The sequence below is a fragment of the Scyliorhinus torazame genome, chromosome 2 (genome assembly GCF_047496885.1).
Source record: "Scyliorhinus torazame isolate Kashiwa2021f chromosome 2, sScyTor2.1, whole genome shotgun sequence".
NCBI classification, from domain to species: domain Eukaryota; kingdom Metazoa; phylum Chordata; class Chondrichthyes; order Carcharhiniformes; family Scyliorhinidae; genus Scyliorhinus; species Scyliorhinus torazame.
In genome coordinates this window covers 362,081,553-362,106,333 of record NC_092708.1, presented here as the reverse complement: position 1 = coordinate 362,106,333, position 24,781 = coordinate 362,081,553, and positions in this window count along the sequence as shown.

Here is a 24,781-nt window from a genome sequence, read left to right as displayed (position 1 = left end):
CGTCAAATTCACAGTCATCTGGATTTGGTTCGTCATTTTGAGTTAGAATCATTAAAACCTACTCCTTTTACTCTCCTTGCCTTTCAAAGTACCTTTTAAGCATATTCACATGACACACTCGGTGATTCTTCCTTCTATCTGGTGTTTTTAACCACATAATTCACCTCACTTAATTTCCTTTCAATCTGATAAGGTCCACAAAACCTAGCTTTTAAAGGTTCACCTTCCACTGCGAACAATACTAAAACTTTATCTCCACTGGCAAAACTACGAACTTTGGATGTCTTGTCCGCTACCCGTTTCATCACATTTTGTGCAATTTTCAAATGTTGTCTAGCCAATTCACCTGCTCTATTTAATCATTCCCTAATATTTGACACGTAATCCAATAATGTAGTTTCCGATTTCTCACCCACCAATTTTTCCTTAATCAATTTAAGTGGTCCTCTTACCTCATGACAAAAAATTAGTTCAAAAGGACTAAATTTGGTTGGCTCGTTAGGTGCATCCCTAATTGCAAACAGTACGAATGGAATTCCTTTATCCCAATCCTCTGGATAATCTTGACAATAAGCCCTCAACATTGACTTTAATGTCTCATGCACCATTCTAACGCTCCCTGCGATTCTGGATGGTTGATTTAAATTGTTTTATTCCTAAGCTATCCATTACTTCTTTGAATAACCTCGAGGTAAAATTTGATCCTTGATCCGATTGTATTTCTGTGGGTAGTCCATATCTAGTAAAGAATTTAAGTAACTCCTCCACAATCTGTTTAGCTGCAATATTACATACTGGAATGGCCTCTGGAAACCTAGTAGACACATCCATTATCGTCAAAAGATATTGATTCCGACGTTTTGTTTTCGGAAGCTGTCTTACCCAATCAATTAGGACTCTTGTAAAATGTTCCTCAAATGCTGGAATGGGTATTAAGGGTGCTGGTTTTATCACTGCTTGAGGTTTCCCTATCACTTGACATGTGTGACATGATTGACAAAATTTAACTACATCTTTATGTAGTCCAGGCCAATAAAAATGTTTCTGGATTTTAGCTTGAGTTTTTCTTATTCCCAAATGACCTCCAACTGGTACCTCATGTGCAACTTGCAACACCTCCTTTCTATACCCTACCGGCAACACTACTTGATGAACTTCTGCCCACTTTGCATTCGCCTGCATATGTAAAGATCTCCATTTTCTCATCAAGACATCACTTTTACGATAATAACACTCTGGTATACACGCAGATTCCTCTTCCGTGTATGCTTTCTGATACATCCATTTTATTTCTATATCTTTTTGTTCTAACTCCACCAGTTTTCCTGAACTAAAACTATCCGCCTCATCCTCCACCTGTTCTTGTTCTTTTTCAACCATCTGATCAAAATTTGTTTCTGATAATTGCCCTTCAACTTCATCTTCACTCTTTGATTTCTCCTCTTGTCTTAGCCTGTGACTTTGCGACCTTGTTACTACACAATCCGGAAAAATCCCAGGAAATTTGTCCTTCAACACTTCAGTTGTCTGATTTTCCACTAGCTTATCAACCACAGTAGGCATCACTCCCACCTGCGATCCAGCTATATCATTACCCAAGATAAACTGTATTCCTGGACAAGATAGTTTCTCTATTACTCCTACTACCAGTTTACCACTCTTCACTGGACTTTCCAACCTTACCTTATATAATGGAACACTACTCTTCTCACCCTGAATTCCACATATTATCACCACCTTTTCTGGCAACATTCTTCCCAAACTACATAACTCCTCATTTCTTACCATTAAAGATTGACTTGCTCCCGTATCTCTTAAAATTGTGACTTCTTTACCTACTCCTCCTGATACACATGAGTAAACTTTACCCACACAAGTAAATTCTTTAAAGAGATCTGGCACCTTCTTATCAATCACCACTTGATCAGTCTGTACAATCTTTTGCACCTTCGCTTCACTTGGGCTTTCCTTCAGGAACTTCAGAGACTCCAGGATGGTATGTTGCCTCCCCGGTGCCAGGGCCCAGGATGTCTCCGAACGCATAGAGGGCATCCTGAAGGGGGAGGGCAAACAGGCAGAGGTCGTTGTACATATTGGTACTAACGACATAGGCAGGAAGGGGCATGAGGTCCTGCAGCAGGAGTTCAGGGAGCTAGGCAGAAAGTTAAAAGACAGGACCTCTAGGGTTGTAATCTTGGGATTACTCCCTGTGCCACGTGCCAGTGAGGCTAGAAATAGGAAGATAGAGCAGCTAAACACGTGGCTAAACAGCTGGTGTAGGAGGGAGGGTTTCCGTTATCTGGACCACTGGGAGCTCTTTGGGGCAGGTGTGACCTATATAAGGACGGGTTGCATCTAAACTGGAGAGGCATAAATATCCTGGCCGCGAGGTTTGCTATTGTCACACGGGAGGGTTTAAACTAGTATGGCAGGGGGGTGGGCACGGGAGCAATAGGTCAGAAGGTGAGAGCATTGAGGGAGAACTAGGGAATAGGGACAGTGTGGCTCTGAGGCAGAGCAGACAGGGAGAAGTTGCTGAACACAGCGGGTCTGGTGGCCTGAAGTGCATATGTTTTAATGCAAGAAGTATTACGGGTAAGGCAGATGAACTTAGAGCTTGGATTAGTACTTGGAACTATGATGTAGTTGCCATTACAGAGACCTGGTTGAGGGAAGGGCAGGATTGGCAGCTAAACGTTCCAGGATTTAGATGTTTCAGGCGGGATAGAGGGGGATGTAAAAGGGGTGGCGGAGTTGCGCTATTGGTTAGGGAGAATATCACAGCTGTACTACGGGAGGACACCTCAGAGGGCAGTGAGGCTATATGGGTAGAGATCAGGAATAAGAAGGGTGCAGTCACAATGTTGGGGGTTTACTACAGGCCTCCCAACAGCCAGCGGGAGATAGAGGAGCAGATAGGTAGACAGATTTTGGAAAAGAGTAAAAACAACAGGGTTGTGGTGATGGGAGACTTCAACTTCCCCAATATTGACTGGGACTCACTTAGTGCCAGGGGCTTAGATGGGGCAGAGTTTGGAAGGAGCATCCAGGAGGGCTTCTTAAAACAATATGTAGACAGTCCAACGAGGGAAGGGGCGGTACTGAACCTGGTATTGGGGAATGAGCCCGGCCAGGTGGTAGAAGTTTCAGTAGGGGAGCATTTCGGGAACAGTGACCACAATTCAGTAAGTTTTATAGTGCTGGTGGACAAGGATAAGAGTGGTCCTAGGATGAATGTGCTAAATTGGGGGAAGGCTAATTATAACAATATTAGGCGGGAACTGAAGAACCTAGATTGGGGGCGGATGTTTGAGGGTAAATCAACATCTGACATGTGGGAGGCTTCCAAATGTCAGTTGAAAGGAATTCAGGACCGGCATGTTCCTGTGAGGAAGAAGGATAAATACGGCAATTTTCGGGAACCTTGGATAACGAGAGATATTGTAGGCCTTGTCAAAAAGAAAAAGGAGACATTTGTCAGTGCCAAAAGGCTTGGAACAGACAAAGCCTGTGTGGAATATAAGGAAAGTAGGAAGGAATTGAAGCAAGGAGTCAGGAGGGCTAGAAGGGGTCACGAAAAGTCATTGACAAATAGGGTTAAGGAAAATCCCAAGGCTTTTTACACGTACATAAAAAGCAAGAGGGTAGCCAGGGAAAGGGTTGGCCCACTGAAGGATAGGCAAGGGAATCTATGTGTGGAGCCAGAGGAAATGGGTGAGGTACTAAATGAATACTTTGCATGAGTATTCACCAAAGAGAAGGAATTGGTTGATGTTGAGTCTGGAGAAGGGTGTGTAGATAGCCTGGGTCACATTGAGATCCAAAAAGACGAGGTGTTGGGTGTCTTAAAAAATATTAAGGTAGATAAGTCCCCAGGGCCTGATGGGATCTACCCCCAGAATACTGAAGGAGGCTGGAGAGGAAATTGCTGAGGCCTTGACAGAAATCTTTGGATCCACACTGTCTTCAGGTGATGTCCCGGAGGACTGGAGAATAGCCAATGTTGTTCCTCTGCTTAAGAAGGGTAGCAAGGATAATCCAGGGAACTACAGGTCGGTGAGCCTTACTTCAGTGGTAGGGAAATTACTGGAGAGAATTTTTCGAGACAGGATCTACTCCCATTTGGAAGCAAATGGACGTATTAGTGAGAGGCAGCATGGTTTTGTGAAGGGGAGGTCATGTCTCACTAACTTGATAGAGTTTTTCGAGGAGGTCACAAAGATGATTGATGCAGGTAGGGCAGTGGATGTTGTCTATATGGACTTCAGTAAGACCTTTGACAAGGTCCTTCATGGTAGACTAGTACAAAAGGTGAAGACACACGGGATCAGGGGTGAGCTGGCAAGGTGGATACAGAACTGGCTAGGTCATAGAAGGCAGGGAGTAGCAATGGAAGGATGCTTTTCTAATTGGAAGGCTGTGACCAGTGGTGTTCCACAGGGATCAGTGCTGGGACCTTTGCTGTTTGTAGTATATATAAATGATTTGGAGGAAAATGTAACTGGTCTGATTAGTAAATTTGCAGACGACACAAAGGTTGGTGGAATTGCGGATAGCGATGAGGACTGTCAGTGGATACAGCAGGAATTAATTTGTTTGGAGACTTGGGCAGAGAGATGGCAGATGGAGTTTAATCCGGACAAATGTGAGGTTATGTATTTTGGAAGGTCTAATGCAGGTAGGGAATATACAGTGAATGGTAGAACCCTCAAGTGTATTGAAAGTCAGAGAGATCTAGGAGTACAGGTCCACAGGTCACTGAAAGGGGCAACTCAGGTGGAGAAGGTAGTCAATAAGGCATACGGCATGCTTGCCTTCATTGGCTGGGGCATTGAGTATAAGAATTGGCAAGTCATGTTACAACTGTATAGAACCTTAGTTAGGCCACACTTGGAGTATAGTGTTCAATTCTGGTCGCCACACTACCAGAAGGACGTGGAGGCTTCAGAGAGGGTGCAGAAGAGATTTACCAGAATGTTGCCTGGTATGGAGGGCATTAGCTATGAGGAGCGGTTGAATAAACTCGGTGTGTTCTCACTGGAACGAAGGAGGTTGAGGGGCGACCTGATAGAGGTCTATAAAATTATGAGGGGCATAGCCAGAGTGGATAGTCAGAGGCTTTTCCCCGGGGTAGAGGGGTCAATTACTAGGGAGCATAGGTTTAAGGTGAGAGGGGCAAGGTTTAGAGTAGATGTACGAGGCAAGTTTTTTTACACAGAGGGTAGTGGGTGCCTGGAACTCGCTACCGGGGGAGGTGGTGGAAGCAGGGACGATAGTGACATTTAAGGGGCATCTTGACAAGTACATGAATAGGATGGGAATAGAGGGATACAGACCCAGGAAGTGTAGAAGATTGTAGTTTAGTCGGGCAGCATGGTCGGCACGGGCTTGGAGGGCCGAAGGGCCTGTTCCTGTGCTGTACATTTCTTTGTTCTTTGTTCTTTACCACTTTAACAAACCCCACTGTTTTATCCTGTTTTACCACATCAGCATTCCCAGTGCTTTTCTTCAACCACCAACACTGACTTTATATGGCCTAGTTTATTACAGTGAAAACATTTGAAACTTTTCATTTCTTTTCCACCCTCCTGGATTTCTTTTTAAATCTGAGATACACTCTCTTTATTGTCTCCCATCAGATCACCTTTACCTTTACCACTTGAGTATTTCTCATGTCCCCAGTTTCTACCCCTCACAGGCTGAAACTGATGTTGGAAACCAAGCTTTGATTTATGAACTAATTCCTAATCATCTGCCATTTCTGCTGCTAATCTCACAAGTTTTAACCCTCTGCTCTTCCACATGAGTTCTCACTACATTAGGAATTGAATTTTTAAACTCCTCCAAAATTATAATTTCTCTAAGATCTTCATACATTTGGTCTATTTTCAAAGCCCTTATCCACCTATCAAAATTACTCAGGGCCTTTCAAACTCCATGTATATTTGACCAAATTATTCCCTTAAAGTTCTAAACCTTTGCCTGTAGCCTTCAGGCACTAGTTCATATGCACCTAAGATGGATTTTTTCACCTCCTCATACGTCCCAGATACCTCCTCCGGTAGTGATGCAAACACTTCACTAGCCCTACCTACCAGCTTTGTTTGAATCAGTAATACCCACATGTCCTGTGGCCATTTCATTTGTTTAGCTACCTTCTCAAATGAAATGAAAAAGGCTTCCACCTCCTTCTCGTCAAACCTTGGCAATGCTTGGACATATTTAAATAGATCCCCACCACGTCTTCGGCTATGACACTCTGTCTCACTTTCCTCATCAATCTCATCCAACTGTACGTTTTTCTTTACTTCTGCCAATTTCAACTGACTGTCATGTTTCATGACCATTTTCTGAAGTTCAAACTCTCTCTCTTTATCTTTTTCTCTGATCTGTATCTCCCTTTCTTTTTCATTTTGTTCTGCTAGGGCTATTCTTTCTTTGTTTCTTTCTTCTCTCTCCTTTTCTTTTTCTCTCATTGCATATTCAAGCTGCTTTAATTCTTTTTCAAGTTGCTTAATCGGCAACTGGATCTTTGCCATTTCTAATGAGTCAGACTGTATCTCAGGCAACTTTAAATGCTTAGCCTCCGCCATAATTACCTCATCTTTTTGCATTTTGTCAGGTAATGTTAACTGCAATGTTTTTGCCAAATCTAACAGTCTATTTTTAGTCTCTGTCTGCAAGGTACTGTGTGTGACCCTCTCCACCCCCAAAAACTTCTGAGCCTCTGAAAGAGTCATTGTCCACAACACACATCCTACTTAAACTAAAATACCACACCTGAAATGCAACCACAATATGCTCACCCCTCACTGTCTTTAAGTTCACTAAGCCAATCCAATAGATAGACTTTGATCCCCCTCCAGCCCCCAATTGTTATGGGCCTGGTTTAGATAACCCCAAAGTGTATCATGGAGTTTACCTGACCCACAACCTTTAATAGATTGTGGTATGGGGAGCACACGGTGTGGTACATCAGAAATGGAAAAATATTTTTTAAAACAAAACAATGTTTATTCTATGAACTCAAGTTAACCTTTTTAAAACAAACAGTGAATAACTTAGCAACCATTAATTCAAAGATAACCCCCAAAGAATACAACACTAAGTAACCCGTATGCTGTCCTTTTACACCCAAAAGACTTAACAAACCTTTAAACAGAAGCACATCAGAGTTTACATTCAATACTGAAAATATTTATAATTCTGAATTCACCAAATGATTAAGAGATAGTCCTTCATGGCAGAGAGATCAACAGTACTGCTGCTTTGGCTGACTTCAGCTTCAACACACTGAAAAACGAAACCAAAATGACAGACACACCCAAGCTTTTCTCAAAGTGAAACTAAAAAGCAGAACTCAGCTCCACCCACACTCTGACATCATTGCAGTAACATGAGAAGCTAACCATTTCTTAAAGCGACATTCTCATGACATCCCCATGTTTGCGTAGGTTTCGCCCCCACAACCCAAAGTTGTGCAGGTTAGGTAGGTTGGCCACACTAGATTGCCCTTAATTGGAAAAAATGAATTAGGTACTCTAAATTTATTTTTAAAAAGAAATCAAGGGATATGGGGGAAGGCGGGATCAGGGTATTGAATTTGATGATCAATCATGGTCATAATGAATGGCGGAGAAGGCTCGAAAGGCCAATTGGCCTCCTCCTGCTTCTGTTTTCTATGTATTTTTTTTTTGAACAAACATTGTCTTACGGCATTTATGGTTTTATAACAACAAAAGATACAAATACAAATGTAAACATAATTCAGTACATTACATCCCCCTCCATCTCTTCTCAACGCATCACACAAGCTTGCCACCCTCGCATTGATTCTGTATACACCTCCCGCTGCCTCAGGAAGGCAGACAGCATTATCAGAGACCCCTCCCAACCAGGCATTGCCTTCTTCCAGACCCTTCCATCAGGCAGAAGGTACAGAAATCTGAAGACTCGCACATCCAGACATAGGAACAGCTTCTTCCCCACAGCTACAAGACTCCTCAATGACTCCCCCTCGGACTGATCTGTTCCCTGTAAGAACGCTATTCACGACGCCCTATCCTGCTCTTGCTCATGTATTTGATTTGTTTGGTCCCTTGTTCCGCACTGTAACCAATCACTGTTTGTCGATGTACCATTTGTCAATGTTCTCTGTTGATTATTCTATTGTCTACTGTGTACGTACTGTGCACGTTCCCTCTGCCGCAGAAAAATACTTTTCACTGTATTTCGGTACATGTGACAATAAAACAAATCAAATCAAATCAAAATCACTGTTCCCGCCTAAACTAAACTAACCTAACTCCTCCTGCTCCCCTTAATCCCTAACCACCCCCCCTCCCCGTTATTAAACTGCTAACAGTTTAGTTTTCCCCAAAGAAGTCGATAAACGGCTGCCACCTCCGAACGAACCCTAACATTGATCCTCTCAAGGCAAACTTAATTTTCTCAAGCCTGAGAAACCCAGCCATGTCGCTAACCCATACCTCCAATTTTGGGAGCTCCAAGTCCCTCCACGCTAATAAGATCTGTCTCCGGGCTACCAAGGAGGCAAAGGCCAAAACGTCTGCCTCTCTCATCCCCTGGACTGCCGGGCCTTCCGACACTCCAGAAATCACCACCTCTGGACTCGGCGCACCTTCATTTTTAGCACTGTGGACATGATAGCCACAAATCCCTGTCAGAATCCCCTAAGCTTCAGACATGCCCAAAACATGTGGACATGATTTGCTGGCCCTCCTACACACCTCACACACCTGTCCTCCACCCTAACAAATCTGCTCATCCAGGCCACCGCCATGTATGTCCGGTGAACCACCTTGAATTGTATCAGGCTGAGCCTGGCACATGATGAGGACGTATTGACTCTGCTCAGGCCATCCTCCCACAAACATTCCTCTAACTCCTTTCCCAATTCATCTTTCCAGTTACACTTTAGCTCACCTATCTGGGTTCCTCCCACTCCATAAGTTCTTTATAGATTTCCGATACCTTCCCCTCCCCCACTCCCGTTCTAAAAACTACCTTGTCCTATATCCCCTGTGGCGGTAGAAGCGGATAGGTCGAAACCTGCCTTCGCATAAAATCCCTCACCTGCAGATAACAAAACCCATTCCCTCCCGGGAATTCAAACTCCTCTACCAGATCCTCCAAACAGGGAAAGCTCCCATCAATAAACAGATCCCCCAGCCTCTTAATGCCTGCTCTCTGCCACCTCCGAACCCACCCATCTAACCTCCCCGGCACAAATCGGTGATTACCACAAATTGGAGCCCACACCGACGCACCCTCCACTCCCATATGTTTCCGCCACTGTCCCCAAACTCTCAGGGCCGCCACTACCTCCGGGCGTAGGAGTAGGTAGCTTTGATGATGATGCGGATGACCAGAAGGCTGTAAGACATAGGAGCAGAATTTGGCTACTCGGCCCATCGAGTCTTCCCCATCATTCATCATGGCTGCTATTTTTCTCATCCCTTTATTAATCAAGAAATGTAGGCAGAAGATGTAGGCAGAAGCACCCCTCAGAGTCAACTAGGGCATCAATGTTGTGAGCTTTCTGGTGCAGTGATAGGTTCTTGAGGGATTCCAGAAAATACCAATTATGATTTGAAAAAGGCCAAGTCAGGATAAAAGTGATATTTATTATTTGGATATTTATATGGAGAACCTTCTGTGATCAGTGAAAATGAAACATTTATTTTTAAAGAATAACCCTGAGTCAGTGCTGAAATATATTAATTGCTATCATGTCTTTAAGACCTGTTATGAACTGTAATGTGGCTTCTTCAACAATAATTGCTTTCTATTAATGGTTTCACTGCTTTGTTTGATTTATCCAATCTAAAAAGGCGTACTGTAGATTATGAAAATAGGTTTTGATACTTCTGTATGGATTTTAATTCACTCCGAAGAATCATTTCTGCTGCAAACTCCATGCATCATAAAGTATACCTAAAGCCTTGCTGGGAAGAAAAAGGCAGAATATTATTGGTAGCAGACCTGCACCTAGCAGAGAGGCTTAGTGGGTCGGTAACCCGTTTATTCTGTCAGTGGGATTTGCCATAGATCTTTAACTCAGCCACAACATAAGCATCCCGCTTCCACAATTCCCGGTCGATCAGAGATGCCAAATCTGTCAAAGGGAGCAGGTACTCCAGCAGGGGTTAAGGTGACTGAACTCTACATTTATCCCTGAGGCTTCAGTGACCATGGGAATGGAAAGGAGGACTGGGAAGATTGCACCTTGGTTCTTGATCTCATACCTGGAGGCCCTGCTGCAGAATCTGTGGGACAGGACTAAACTGATACTTGCCAAGGATAGGAGAAATGAAGCTAGCCTCCCAAAATAAGCAAGTATGGATGGAAGGGACTGAGGAAGTCAACAGCACGAACGTAGCCCTTCCAACCTGCAGAAAGTGCACCAAGATGTTTACACACTTCAAGTGGGCAGGCAAAAAGTGGCATGACACTTCCAGGTGCCAAGACCCACTTTCTGACTTCCCAACATTCTCCTGTACATCCTTAGACCAACATGTGTTGCAGGCCCGCTCATTCCTCCATCTTACGAATCTCAAATCTCCTTGTTAGTATAGTGGTTAGTATCCCCGCCCATCATGCAGGAGACTGGGGTTCAATTCCCCAATAGAGAGCTTTGTAGCTGTCCAGAAGCTCCACTGGCATCTTTTTTGAGTCTGCACGTTCTCCCCGTGTCTGCACGGGTTTCCTCCGGGTGCTCCCGTTTCCTCCAAAGTCCAAAGATGTGCGGGCTAGGTGGGTTGGCCACGGTAAATTGCCCCGTAGTGTCCAAAAGTTAGGTGGAGTTGCTGGGTTACGGGTATAGGGTGGAGGTGTGGGCTTAGGTTGGGTGCTCTTTCAGGGGCCGGTGTAGACTCGATGGGCCAAATGACCTCCTTCTGCACTGTAAATTCTATGAAATCCTCATCTGAGCAGTCAACACTCACAATGATACTCATCTTTGTGCCATCTCTCTCCCATGCCACACAGTCACCATCCACAAGTGCTCCCCTTTCCACACAATCCAATTTAGACAATCTATAATTTGAAAGAATTCCCTTCTATTTGTTGGGTGGGAATGGGGTGGTCACATGATCAAATAACAATGAACTAATTCCCTGTGATGTCTGGCGTCACTGTCTTTTTTGCGGGGTTGGAGTGGTGGGCCTTGAGAGGCTGGCTTAGGTGCCCACTAGAAACAGTGGAAACCACAGGAGCCTATTCTATCAAAAGGACCATAAAGCCAAGCTGAGATACCAATGGCTGGAATATTGACACTAATCATTGGCCAGTCTAATGCCAGTCTTTAATAGGACTGCTGCAGACATAGATACATTGATACATAGAACATACAGTGCAGAAGGAGGCCATTCGGCCCATCGAGTCTGTCATAATATACACCAGTATATCATGGCGCAGACACACACTGATGGACACACAGTGGGACCAATCAACACACACAACACCGCAGCCAATCACCAGTGAGAGCACACGCACTATAAAGACAGGGGGCATCAGATTTCCCGCTCATACAAGTAGCAGCTAGCTCGGAGCACAGAGCTCACAGCCTGCAACACAGACATTCATCATGTGCTGAGTGCATCAACTGGTTAGGACAAGGCAAAGGTCTTTAGTTAAAGCTAGTATCGTATTTACCCACAGTTCAAGTATGTTTAAATAGTTAACCTTTTAATAAAATAGTGTTGCACTACTTTGAGTGGTGGGGTCTGTGGAATTCATTGCCACAGAGGGCGGTGGAGGCCGGGATGTTGAGTGTCTTTAAGTCAGAAGTTGATAAATTCTTGATTTCTCGAGGAATTAAGGGCTATGGAGAGAGAGCGGATAAATGGAGTTGAAATCAGCCATGATTGAATGGTGGAGTGGACTCGATGGGCCGAATGGCCTTACTTCCACTCCTATGTCTTATGGTTTTATGGTCTTACTTCAAGTGTTGGTGACCTGTATGTGATCCAGAACACCGAACACATCAGAGTCTGCACCGACCCACTTAAGCCCTCACTTCCACCCTATCCCCATAACCCAATAACCCCTCCTAACCTTTGTTTTGGTCACTAAGGGCAATTTATCATGGCCAATCCACCTAACCTGCACGTCTTTGGAATGTGGGAGGAAACCGGAGCACCCGGAGGAAACCCACACACACACTGGGAGGATGTGCAGACTCCGCACAGACAGTGACCCAAGCCGGGAATCGAACCTGGGACCCTGGCGCTGTGAAGAAACAATGCTAACCATTGTGCTACCATGCTGCACCATTCAGAAGTTTTTGAAAAGATTTTGAAATTGTCTTTATGAGAGCAAGAGGGACATTAATACTCGTCCGAGTCCCACAGGAATCACTTGCCTGGACATCACCTCCTCCCCAATCCCCCCCCACCCCCCCACCCCCCCACCACCCAGCCTCCCCCCCCCCCCCCCCCCCCCCCCCCCGATCTCCATCCCCAATGTCGCACCTTCCTCAGCCCTCACTGGCTGTCCCTATGATTGTCTTATCTCCCTACTTTAACTTTCTTGAAGCCACTGGATCTCTGGCCCTTTTGATTGGTGAGGTCTTCCAAATATGATAACTTGCGAGCAGCTCATCAGCAAAATGTTACCAAGGCCCAATGATGTAAATCAGCCAGACTTTGGATTGCTTCCATTGGGCAAATTGCGAGCTCTCTCCTCCCGCTTTCAGCTTGTTGGAAGCGGTAATATTGGATGTGTGGGCACCAATATGGATTAGTGGATCTGAGGCTCCTGTACCTACAGCGAGTGATGGTAATAGCTTGTATAGTCTTCAGGATTGACTGGTTAAAAATAAGTAAGGGTGTCCCAACTAAATGGAGCTAGGGAGGAATCAGTCTGGTTTGCATGCCTGAAGGCAAGTCGGGTGGCATTTGCTGGAAAGTGTACTCATACACAGCAAACGAGAAAGGATCGTGTTGGTCTGTGCTGTTGCCCTTCCTTAAATCACCTATTCGCATCCATTATCTAGCCTTACAGGTGAAGAATGACCATATAGGTGAGGTACTGGAGAGCACCATTGGCACCTAGCAGTGGAATTGTCGGAACAGTCAATACCTTCAGGAGTGAAAAGGAGGAAATTGAATGCAGGGAAGCAGAAAGAGGGCATTTGGCCTATCATGCCCATACCAGCTCTTTGAAAGAGCTGCATAATTTAGCAGCGCCGCACTCCAACTTTTTACCCATGACTCCGCAAATGAAACCTCTTCGAGCACATGTGCAGCTGCTTTTTAAAGTTCCTATAGAATTGGCTCCAACCGTTCTTTTTGTGCATTCCAGATCTTATCAATCCTCCATAAATAAAACTCCTCATTTTCCCTGTTTCTTGTACCAATTACTTTAAATCTCTGGTTACCAAGGCACTTGACAAAGGAAACAGTTTCTCCCTAGTTGCTCTATAAAAAACCCTCATAATTCTGGCCACCACAATTAGGTTCCCCCACAACCTCCTCTGCTCTATGGAGAGCAATTCCAGCTTCTCCAGTCACTCCATATAATTGAAGTCCCTCATTCCTGGTACCATCCTGGTAACCTGATTTCTACCCTAAGGGCTTACGATTATCCCTAAAGTGTGGCGTCCAGACCTGTGCACAGTATTCCAGCTGAGGCCTGACCAATGGTTTTTAAAGGTTTTTTAAGGTTTATGTTTTTGAAGTGTAGCTTTTTAGTTTCAGAATTTGAATTTTAAATGCACATTCAATGGGTAATGAAACCTGATAGACATCCAGAGGCTTGTAAACCACACAGACTTAATTTAATTAGCATTGAAAAAATGATGGGCAGGACTTTCCAGCCTCCCAGCCTCGTGTTTCCTGGTGGCACGCCGTTCGCTGATGGTGGGATTCTCTGTTCCTGATGCTGTCAATGGGAATTCCCATTGAAGCCAGCCCACGTCATTGGGAAACCCGTGGCGGGGGTGTCCTGCTGGCAGCACCAGGGAATCCCACCGCCAGCGAATAGTCGGAGAACTCCGGCCTAAGTTTATTGGATACATTCAAAGTGAAAGGGTGAGTCATAAAATGGCAGCTGGTCTTACTTTGCTTAAGAACTGGAGTCCTGATATCTGCACTTATTCCAGTAAAAAGTATAAATTACACATCTGGGGTGGGATTCTCTGATCCTGAGGCTAAGTGTTGACACCGTCGGAAATGCCGTCGCGTTTTAAGACGGCGTCAACAGGCCCCCAGGAGCAGCTATTCCAAACCCTACAGGACGCCAGCAGGGCACTGTAGCGACCCACGCTGTTCCAGCTGCTGGTACCGACATCAAATGAGTACCGCAGGTCTGCGCATGTGCGCTGCGACCGGCGCCAATGCGCGCATGCGCAGTGGCTTCTTCGTCCGCGCCGGCCACAACCCAACATGGCGTAGGGCTGCAGGGGCCGGCGCGGAGCAAAAGAGGCTCCCAGCCTGAGAGGCCGGCCCGCCGATTGGAAGGCCCTGATCGCGGGCCAGGCCACAGCGGAGGCCCCACTCAGGGTTGGACCCCCCCCCACCCCCCACCACCACCACCACCACCAGGCCGCCCCCGAAAGGATGCGCGCTGAGGTCCCGCCGGGTAAGACCACATGTGGACGCCGTAGGCGGGACTCGGATTTTGTTTGCGGTCCTCGTTGGAGACATCGGTGGGGGGGGGGTGGGGGTTTCATAGAGCGGCCCCCGACTGGCGCAGCGCCGACTGCACTGGCGCCAATGGCACTGATTCTCCACTCATCGGAGTATCGGCGGACCGGCGTCGTCGCGCAATTCGCACCTGACCCGGCGATTCTCCGTCCCGGCGTGGGCTGAGAGAATCCCGCCCCTGGTTTCCAAGAATTGAGGAAAGCTTTGGAATTAAACAGTAATTAACTTGCATTTCTATCTGGGAACAGGCCATGCGTTTCAGGTTGCCATGGAGATGATTGGAGCTTTGTGAGATTCTTTGTTTTGGTTATCACTGTGATTTCAACTAGGACATAACATGTGGACAAGGCTGATTGAGAGAGGTATCTAAAAGACTGTCCGCTTTGTGTCTTATATAGCTTGTGATACCTTGGGCGTTGGGAGATAAAATCAGACCTACACGTGAAGTAGGTAAATACTAGATCTATCGTTCATGACACAGCCTGCGGTACTTAGTATAAGACAAAGTTGGTAAGGGGAAAATTGAGTGGAACATGTTTAACTGGAACATGTTTAACTGGAAGAATTCAAGAGTAACTCTCAATAAAAAGCACTTAACCTTGTTGCAGTTGGAATTCTCAAAGTTGAAGTTTGAAACCATAGCAGTGGGTTATTGAAAATCCAAGGTTGTTTCCTGTTGTTTTAAGCCATTGTGCAGGAGTTGCTGGGAGGCCGATGTTTAAATTGTGGAATCTAGACTCGTAAAATTGGTGAAGCAACAAAAGGTCATTTAGCCAAAATCTAATGGAAGGCCCCATCCGAGGAAATCTTGTACCTTGATGAATAGCTGGAACACTGAAGAGAAATTTAAGTGAATTCTGGGAAACGGTGACCGTTTGGTCCCAGGAAAAGTAAATGAAACTTTAAGATTTCATACGATAGAGGAACTCTTGGGGGAAATAGAAAGTAGAACTTTGTTTAATATGCTATGGTCCCAAGCTGATGCTAATACTGAACAAGTCAGATCCAAGAGTGAAACCTGGCTTGATAGATTCCTAACTTTTTTTGGGAAACTGTGGAGGAAAGTTATTGAACAATTTCACAGGAGTCTGCTGATAAAGGTGTAACACAAAGAATAAAATATTTATTAAAACAAGGAAAATAAATTATGTTACACCAGACAAATGATTGGAAATATCTCAATACAAACACAAGAAAATTATTAAAATATTAACTATTCCTTCACCCCAGCTTTCTCTTCGCAGACACATACAAAGTTGGAAAGATAAAACAATTGACCATATCTACCTTGTACTTTAATATTCAGGGTAAGTATGCAATACATGTGAACCAACTGGTGAATTGCGGTCAGACACATCACATTCCAAAGTCAATGGCAGATGTGACCAATGCAGATTTTATGGATTTCTCAGCAACTCACCCAGATGTTTGTCACACTGTGGCCAACCGGTCTCATTAAAACTCTTGCCACGATTTTGTGCCCGCATTCACCACTAGCGAAAATGCTGGCACGGGCACAAAATCTTGTGAGACTTGAAAAACGAGAATCCCACTGGCAAGATCTCACTTTGCAAATCTCCCCTCCCCTCGCCAGTGATTTAACAAGGTTCCCAACCAGAAAGTTTCAGAACCTCGGACGTCAATCTCCGACCCCCCCGCCGGGTCGGAGAATGGCCGTTGGCCGCCGTGAATCCTGCCCCCGCCGAAGTCTCCGGTACCGGAGATTGGGCGGGGGCAGGAATCGGGCCACGCCGGTTGGCGGGACCCCCCCGCCCAATTCTCCGGCCCGGATGGGCCGAAGTCCCGCCCAGAAATTGCCTGTCCCGCCGGCGTAAATCAAAGCTGGTATTTACCGGCGGGACCAGGCGGCGTGGGCGGGCTCCGGGGTCCTGGGGGGGGCGCGGGGCGATCTGACCCCGGGGGGTGCCCCCACGGTGGCCTGGCCCGCGATCGGGGCCCACCGATCCGCGGGCGGGCCTGTGCCGTGGGGGCACTCTTTCCCTTCCGCCTCCGCCACGGCCTCCACCATGGCGGAGGCAGAAGTGACTCTCCCCACTCCGCATGCGCGGGAAACTGTCAGCGGCCGCTGACGCTCCCGCGCATGCGCCGCATTTCCGCGCCAGCTGGCGGGGCAACAAACGCCATTTCCGCCAGCTGGCGGGGCAACAAACGCCATTTCCGCCAGCTGGCGGGGCGGAAATCACTCCGGCGCTGGCCTAGCCCCTCAATGTTGGGGCTCGGCCCCCAAAGATGCAGAACGCGATGCCCGTCTGATTGGCGCCGATTTGGCCGCCAGTCGGCGGACATCGCGCCGTTGGGGGAGAATTTCGCCCCTCATTTCAATCAATTTTAATATAATCAGTGGGCTTCCCTGCTGTATTCTCCCCTCACATTTGGAATTTCCACCCTCGCTGATGAGGCATCACGTTGATGGGTTTTCCAGCTGCTGGTCCAACATGGGAACTAGATGAAGGGAACCTACTGGTGGTGAAAAGGTAGGTATAGCCACCCCCCCTCCCCTGGGGGTGAGAGGTACATGACCAGGCAGTACCCTGGCACTTACCCCCCCCTGGGGAGCTCAATTGAGGGGTGGTTTCCTTTATCCGTGGTGAGGTTACCCTTCTGCGTGTGTGAGGAGGTTCCCCTTTTGTCCCCTTGTGTGTGTTGGGGGGGGGGCTCCCCTTACCTGTAGGAGGGGGGTTGCCCTTTCAGCTATCTGCCTTTCTCAGGAAGGTTTCGAACCTCCATATTTGAAGAGCTTGCCTTGGAATTCTCTCAGTCCCACTCAGACAGCTTCATCAGGGATACACTTTCAGAGTTTCAATCTCACCTTATCACACTCCTTTTGCCTGGATTTCTGAGTATACCCAAGCTTCACCTTCAAAGCGCACTTTCAGATCTTCGACCATGCCAAGTACACCACTTGCTTCAAAATTCTCTCTAAAGAGTCACCAACCTTCAGCTGCCTCTTCAGATCTTCAAGGCATCTCTCAAGCCCAATTTGCTTCAAGTCTGCTCAACACATCACTCTCTTGTTACTTTGGAGCCTCTTTCCCTGCTTCTTTCTCTCAACTTTACTTAACAGGATCTGTTTCTGAACCTTGTCCTTCTCCCTTACCTGGGAATGTCTTCTGGATCTCTTTCTGTCTTTGTATCTGTCTGGAAGCTCTTCTGGGCGCTCTTTGTGTCCCACTCTCTGTTTTGGACCTTTTTCTTGGTTTGAGACCCTCTCCCCCTCTGTCCCTCATGAGAGTTCATGGGGACAAGCGTCTTCAGTATCTGAGGAGTCACGGGTGGTGCTGAGCATTATGCAATCATCAGCAAGCATCTCCACTCTGGAGTTCAGCTCTTCTGTTTATGTTTGGACTACAGCTATAAAGAGGTAAAGGGCAGAGTGGTCCCGGTGGAACCCAAACTGAGAGTCAGTGAGGAAAATGTTTATAAGTATTTGCCAGCCAATAGCACTATCAATGACACTTCCATAACTTTGCTGATGATTGAGAGTAGACTGATGGCGCAGTAATTGGCTGGGTTGGATTAGTCTTGTTTTTTTGTGGACAGAGCATACCCGAGCACTTTTCCACATTGCTTGGTAGAAGTTAGTGTTGCAGCTGTCCTGGGACAGCTTGACACTTAGCCCAAGGAAAATTTACATATTTTAGGAATTCATCACCCTTTCTGGCCTTCACACTATTTTACTTTCAAGTTTATACGAGGGTTATTGAAGTCCCCGATTATTACTGCTCTATTATTTGACAAAGAGTCATCATGACTCGAAACACTAGCTCCCTTTTCTCTCCACAGATGCTGTCAGACCTGCTGAGATTGCCCAGTATTTTCTGATTTTGTTTCGGATTCCAGCAGTAATTTTCTTTTACCTGCTCTATAGTTGTTGCATTTCCTTGAAATTTGCCAGTAGATGTGTTTCTCCATCTCAGTATTTGGGGATCTACAGCAAACATCCAGCAATATAACAGCTCTGTTTCAGTTCCTTAACTCTAATTGAACAGATGAGGCTTTGAAACGTTTAAGCATCGTCCCACTGTAGAGCTGCAATTCTATCCTTGATCAACATCACCATGTGGTATTAGAGGTATTACGGTACCTGATAGGCTGGAGCACCATTGGTGGAAACTGTATGCTTTCTATTAGTTAGGATGTATGGTAGCTCCGCCCTGCTGGGCGGGGTATAAGAGCCCGTGCCGCCCCAGCAGCCTTCATTCTGTACCTGAGCTGCTGGGGGAAACATCTAGCTTATTAAAGCCTTCAGTTGGACTACAACCTCGCTTTAGTGGTCATTGATCGTGCATCAATTTAATTAGCTAGTTTTTTTAAGAAGAAAGGATGGAGCTCCGAATCAAGCCGGAGTGTCTGCAACTCAGCCCCCACGCGGCAAACTCAGCGGCAATCTTCAAGCACTGGCTGGCGTGCTTTAAAGGATATCTCGGAACGGCCGAAAACACACCCACGGGAGAGCAGAAACTGCAAGTCCTGCACTCGAGGGTGAGCCCGGAGATTTACACCCTCATCGAGGAAGCGGAAGACTTTGATGCAGCAATAGAGCTGCTAAAAGGACACTATATTCGCCCGGTAAACCAGGTCTACGCCCGGCACCTGCTTTCAACAAGGCGACAAACCCCTGGGGAATCGCTGGAAGAATTCTACCGTGCACTTCTGGTGTTGTGGAGAAACTGCAGCTGCCCGCAAGTTTTGTTGAGCGAACACACTGAACTCTTAGTCTGGGACGCTTTCGTGGCAGGTGTGCTATCCTCACAAATCCACCAGTGACTGTTAGGGAAAGACACCCTGGGTCTCAAGGAGGCACGGGCCCTTGCAGGCTCCCTGGACGTGGCCTCCAGGAACGCCCGCGCTTACGTTCCCGACCGCGCGGCAGCCCCCTGGGCAGCGTGGAACACCTCCGCGGCCGACCCCGAGACCTTCCCCATCCCCCAACAGGCCTGCGCTGCAAGGTGTCCTGGCAACCCCGGGGGGCCCCGCTGCTACTTTTGCGGGCAGGCCAAGCACCCCCGCCAGCGCTGCCCGGCCCGCGCATCCACCTGCAAGGGATGCGGCAAAAAGGGCCATTTCGTGGGGGTATGTCAGGCCCGTGCGGTTGCCGTGGTCTCCGGCGGCAAATGCGGACCGCAACCACAAACTTCTCCACGGTCCCCGTGCGGCCAGCGGTCCCCAGCCATCTTCCTATTCCAGGGCCATGTGTGGACCCCGGGCACCGCAATCTTGTTCCGCGGACGCCGCGTTAGAGGGATGGCGTTAGAGCGCCATTTTGTGCACCGCCAGCCATGTGCGACCAATGGGAGCTGCCATCTTGGATGAACCCCCAGTACCCCAGCTCGGCTGACCATGCACTGCCCGAAGAGAACTCTCAACTGCTGCGATTAGCCTCGGTGACTCTGGATCAGTCCCGGCCTCGAACACTCTCAGCTGCTACAACAACCGTATTCATCAACGGGCACGAGACGTCCTGCCTAATCGACTCTGGGAGCACGGAGAGCATCATACACCCCAACACGGAAAGGCGCTGTTCTCTCCTCATCCACCCCGTTAACCAAAAAATCTCCCTGGCCTCCGGGTCACACACAGTGGAGATAAATGGGTTTTGTGGCGCAAACCTCACAGTCCAGGGAAGGGAGTTCAAAAATTTTCGCCTCTACGTCCTTCCCCACCTCTGCGCGGCTACACTCCTGGGTTTAGACTTCCAGTGTAACCTCCAAAGCCTAACCTACAAATTTGGCGGCCCTATATACCCCCTTACTGTCTGCAGCCTCGCGACCCTTAAGGTCGACCCACCTTCCCTGTTTGCAAACCTCACCCCGGATTGCAAACCCGTCGCCACCAGGAGCAGACGGTACAGTGCCCAGGACTGGATCTTCATTAAGTCAGAGGCCCAAAGGCTACTGAGGGAACGGGTCATTGAAGCCAGTAACAGCCCCTGGAGAGCTCAAGTAATGGTGGTAAAGACCGGGGAGAAGCATAGGATGGTCATCGACTACAGTCAGACCATCAACAGGTTTACGCAGCTGGACGCGTATCCTCTCCCCCGCATACCAACCTGGTAAACAGGATTGCGCATTATAAGGTCTTCTCCACGGTGGATCTCAAGTCCGTCTACCACCAGCTCCCCATCCGCGCTAGTGACCGCAAATACGCTGCCTTTGAGGCAGATGGGCGGCTCCACCACTTCTTAAGGGTTCCCTTCGGTGTCACCAACGGGGTCTCGGTCTTCCAGCGCGAGATGGACCGAATGGTTGGCCAGTACGGTTTACGGGCAACATTCCCGTGTCTTGATAATGTCACTATCTGCGGCCACAACCAGCAGGACCACGACACCAACCGTCGAAAATTCCTCCAGACCGCAAAAATCCTTAACCTTACATACAACAAGGATAAATGCGTGTTTAGCAGCGACCGCCAAGCCATCCTCGGCTACATAGTGCGAAATGGAGTTATAGGCCCCGACCCTGATCGCATGCGCCCCCTTATGGAGTTCCCCGTCCCTCACTGCTCCAAGGCCCTGAAGCGCTGCCTAGGGTTTTTCTCTTACTACGCCCAATGGGTTCCCAACTGTGTGGATGAGGCACGTCCCCTGATCCAATCTACAGCTTTTCCCCTGTTGATAGAGGCCCGCCAGGCCTTCAGCCGCATCAGAGCAGACATTGCAAAGGCCACGATGCACGCCATCGATGAGTCCCTCCCCCTCCAGGTCGAGAGCTACGCGCCTGACGTAGTTCTGGCGGCCACCCTCAAACAAGCGGGCAGACCCGTGGCCTTCTTCTCACGTACCCTCAATGCTTCCGAAATCCGCCACTCCTCAGTCGAAAAGGAGGCCCAGGCCATAGTAGAAGCTGTGTGACATTGGAGGCATTACCTGGCCGGCAGAAGATTCACTCTCTCCTCACTGACCAACGGTCGGTTGCTTTCATGTTTGATAATGCGCAGCGGGGCAAGGTAAAAAACGACAAGGTCTTGCGGTGGAGGATCGAATTCTCCATCTACAACTACGAGATCTTGTATCGTCCCGGGAAGCTAAACGAGCCTCCTGACGCCCTGTCCCGCGGCACATGTGCCACCGCACAAGTGGACCGCCTCCGAGCCCTCCACGAGGACCTGTGGCACCCGGGGATCACTCGCGTTTTCCATTTTGTCAAGACCCGCAACCTGCCCTACTCCAATCGAGGAGGTCAGGACAGCCACCAGGGACTGCCAAATCTGTGCGGAGTGCAAACCGCACTTCTACCAGCCAGAGAAAGCGCACCTGATAAAGGCTTCCCGTCCCTTTGAATGCCTCAGCATGGACTTCAAAGGCCCCTTTCCCCTCCACCGACCGCAACACGTACTTCCTGAACGTGATTGATGAGTACTCCCAGTTCCCATTCACCATCCCCTGCCCCGCCATGACCGCAACCACCGTCATCAAGGCCCTCCATAGCATCTTTGCACTGTTTGGTTTCCCCGCCTACATACATAGTGATAGGGGGTCCTCCTTTATGAGCGGCAAACTGCATCAATTCCTGCTCAGCAAGGGCATCATCTCGAGCAGGACGACCAGTTACAACTCCCAGGGTAGCGGACAGGTAGAGAGGGAGAATGGAACGGTCTGGAAGACCGTCCTACTGGCCCTACAGTCCAGGAACTTCCCAGTCTCCTGCTGGCAGGAAGTCCTCCCGGATGCCCTCCACTCCATCCGGTCACTGCTGTGTACCACCACCAACCAGACACCTCACGAACGTCTCCTTGTCTCCTCTGGGACCTCGCTCCCAACCTGGCTGGCAGCACCCGGACCCATCCTGCTCCGAAAACACGTGCGGGCACACAAGTCAGACCCGTTGGTCGAGAGGGTCCATCTGCTCCATGCTAACCCCCAGTACGCCTACGTGGCGTACCCCGACGACTGACAAGATACGGTCTCCCTACGAGACCTGCCACCTGCCGGAGCCCCACGCACAGCCCAACCACCAGTCCCACCCTCCCTCCCACCAGTGCACCTTACAGGAGGATCGGTCCTCCCACCGGCCCCGTCTAGGCCCCCCCACCCACCGACGAACCCCGCAGGCGCTCCCTCCCCAAGTCAACTGTTTTCCCCAGCAGCGCTGTCTAGGGGTGTCGAAGCTGCCATGGAGATGGAAGCCACGCTCCCGGAGTCATCACCGAAGCTCCGACGATCATAGAGGACGACCAGGGCACCCGATAGACTGATTGCTTCATTTTAAACTGTAAACTGTAAATTTAAATCACCAATTGTAAATAGCTATCAGAATTGTAAATAGTTACAAAACGCTGTACGGAGGTATTACGGTACCTCCATAACTAATTCTACCACGTTGCCATGTTTGTAGTATCAGGCCACCACCTCCGCCGGACTTTTTTTTAACAGGGGGTGAATGTGGTATTAGAGGTATTACGGTACCTGATAGGCTGGAACACCATTGGTGGAAACTGTATGCTTTTTATTAGTTAGGATGTATGGTAGCTCCGCCCTGCTGGGCGGGGTATAAGAGCCCGTGCCGCCCCAGCAGCCTTCATTCTGTACCTGAGCTGCTGGGGGAAACATCTAGCTTATTAAAGCCTTCAGTTGGACTACAACCTCGCTTTAGTGGTCATTGATCGTGCATCACACCACACCCCCTCTTTTTATTTTTTCTTCCCTGAATATATTGTTGCCACAAATATTTCATTCTCATTCCTGCCCCTGGTCTCCAGTATAGCCACTAAGTCATAATTTGTGCCTGCAGCTGATTAATCAACCTTATTTGTAACACTTCCCACATTCACACACATGCATTCCCATACTATCGTAGTCAGTTTTCCTACAACGGATTCCCATCCTTTCAAAATAGGTGACAGGCAACGCTGAACTACACCACATTCAAATGTTGTTCATTAATTCACTGCTGAGACTCACCCTTAAGATTGTCCGTGAGATACAATGATCATTTGGATTTATATATCACCTTTCACATGGTAACATGTCCAAGGCTGGTTTGTCACGAAACAAAATTTGACACCATAAGGAGATATCAGGACAGATGATCAAAAGCTTGGTGAACGAGGTTGATTTTAAAGGAGGGCCTTAAAGGATGCGAATTAGAGAGGCAGAGACGTCTAGGGCTGGAATTACAGAGCTCTGGGCCTTGGCAGCTGAAAGCACCAGATGTAAATTGGAGACCAGAGGCATGGGAAAGATGCAGAAAAATTCCTATGTCTTTCTGCCTGCAACAAGGGGGCTGTCCATCATTGCTTTTGAAAAATAGGGACTTAACATTACATTTACATAACAATTCCCATCATGGACATTCAGGATGGTTCTGACCTTCTCCCTCTCACCTTCATTTATTGCATGTCATGAATGACTGACAGGTTCCAGAGAAAACTGCTCAAGGTTTGGCACTTTTTTTTTTGTTGAATTCACAAAACATTTCTTCTCTAAAACGAAAAATAATTTTAAAGAAATGAAACTTTTGGTATAACCTTTCGTTCAGAGAGGCTTGAAAGAGGAGATATGCTCTCTGGAGCTTTTCCAATGAACTACTGGAGATGGCTATATTCTGTATCTGTGTTGTACTCACAATGCATCTGATAACACCAAAAGTGGAATGTTGGTCAGTACCACAGCATTGCTATCACTCTCCTTGATGAGCACAAATTAAATTCAATAAGAAATGCTGATAAAAAATTATACAAGATTTTCGTGGATACATGTATTTAGCAGTATGGCTCACAAATATTTCATGTCATTAAGCTCCAATTTGAGTATTAACATAAATATTCTGCTTAATTTAGCACTGTGCACATTTTGTTTTGAAAATTAAAATGTTTAAATAAACTGTCTGGAAACTTGTTAATCTTGGCTCAGCATTAAACTTCAATTATACAGCAACCCAACATGAAAACCGGGAGGTGTGAGACTACTTCACGGGGATGGTTGCTTGGCTATAGAGCTGTCGGCAGTTTGCTACGGTTGCGCGCCCAAAACAGCTCTGTATTAATACAAATACAGCTCAGTATTAATACAAAACCAATAGCATGACTGTTCACTAATTGACAGCAACAAGGATTATGCCATTGACTGTTAATTGCGAATAATCTTAGCAAAG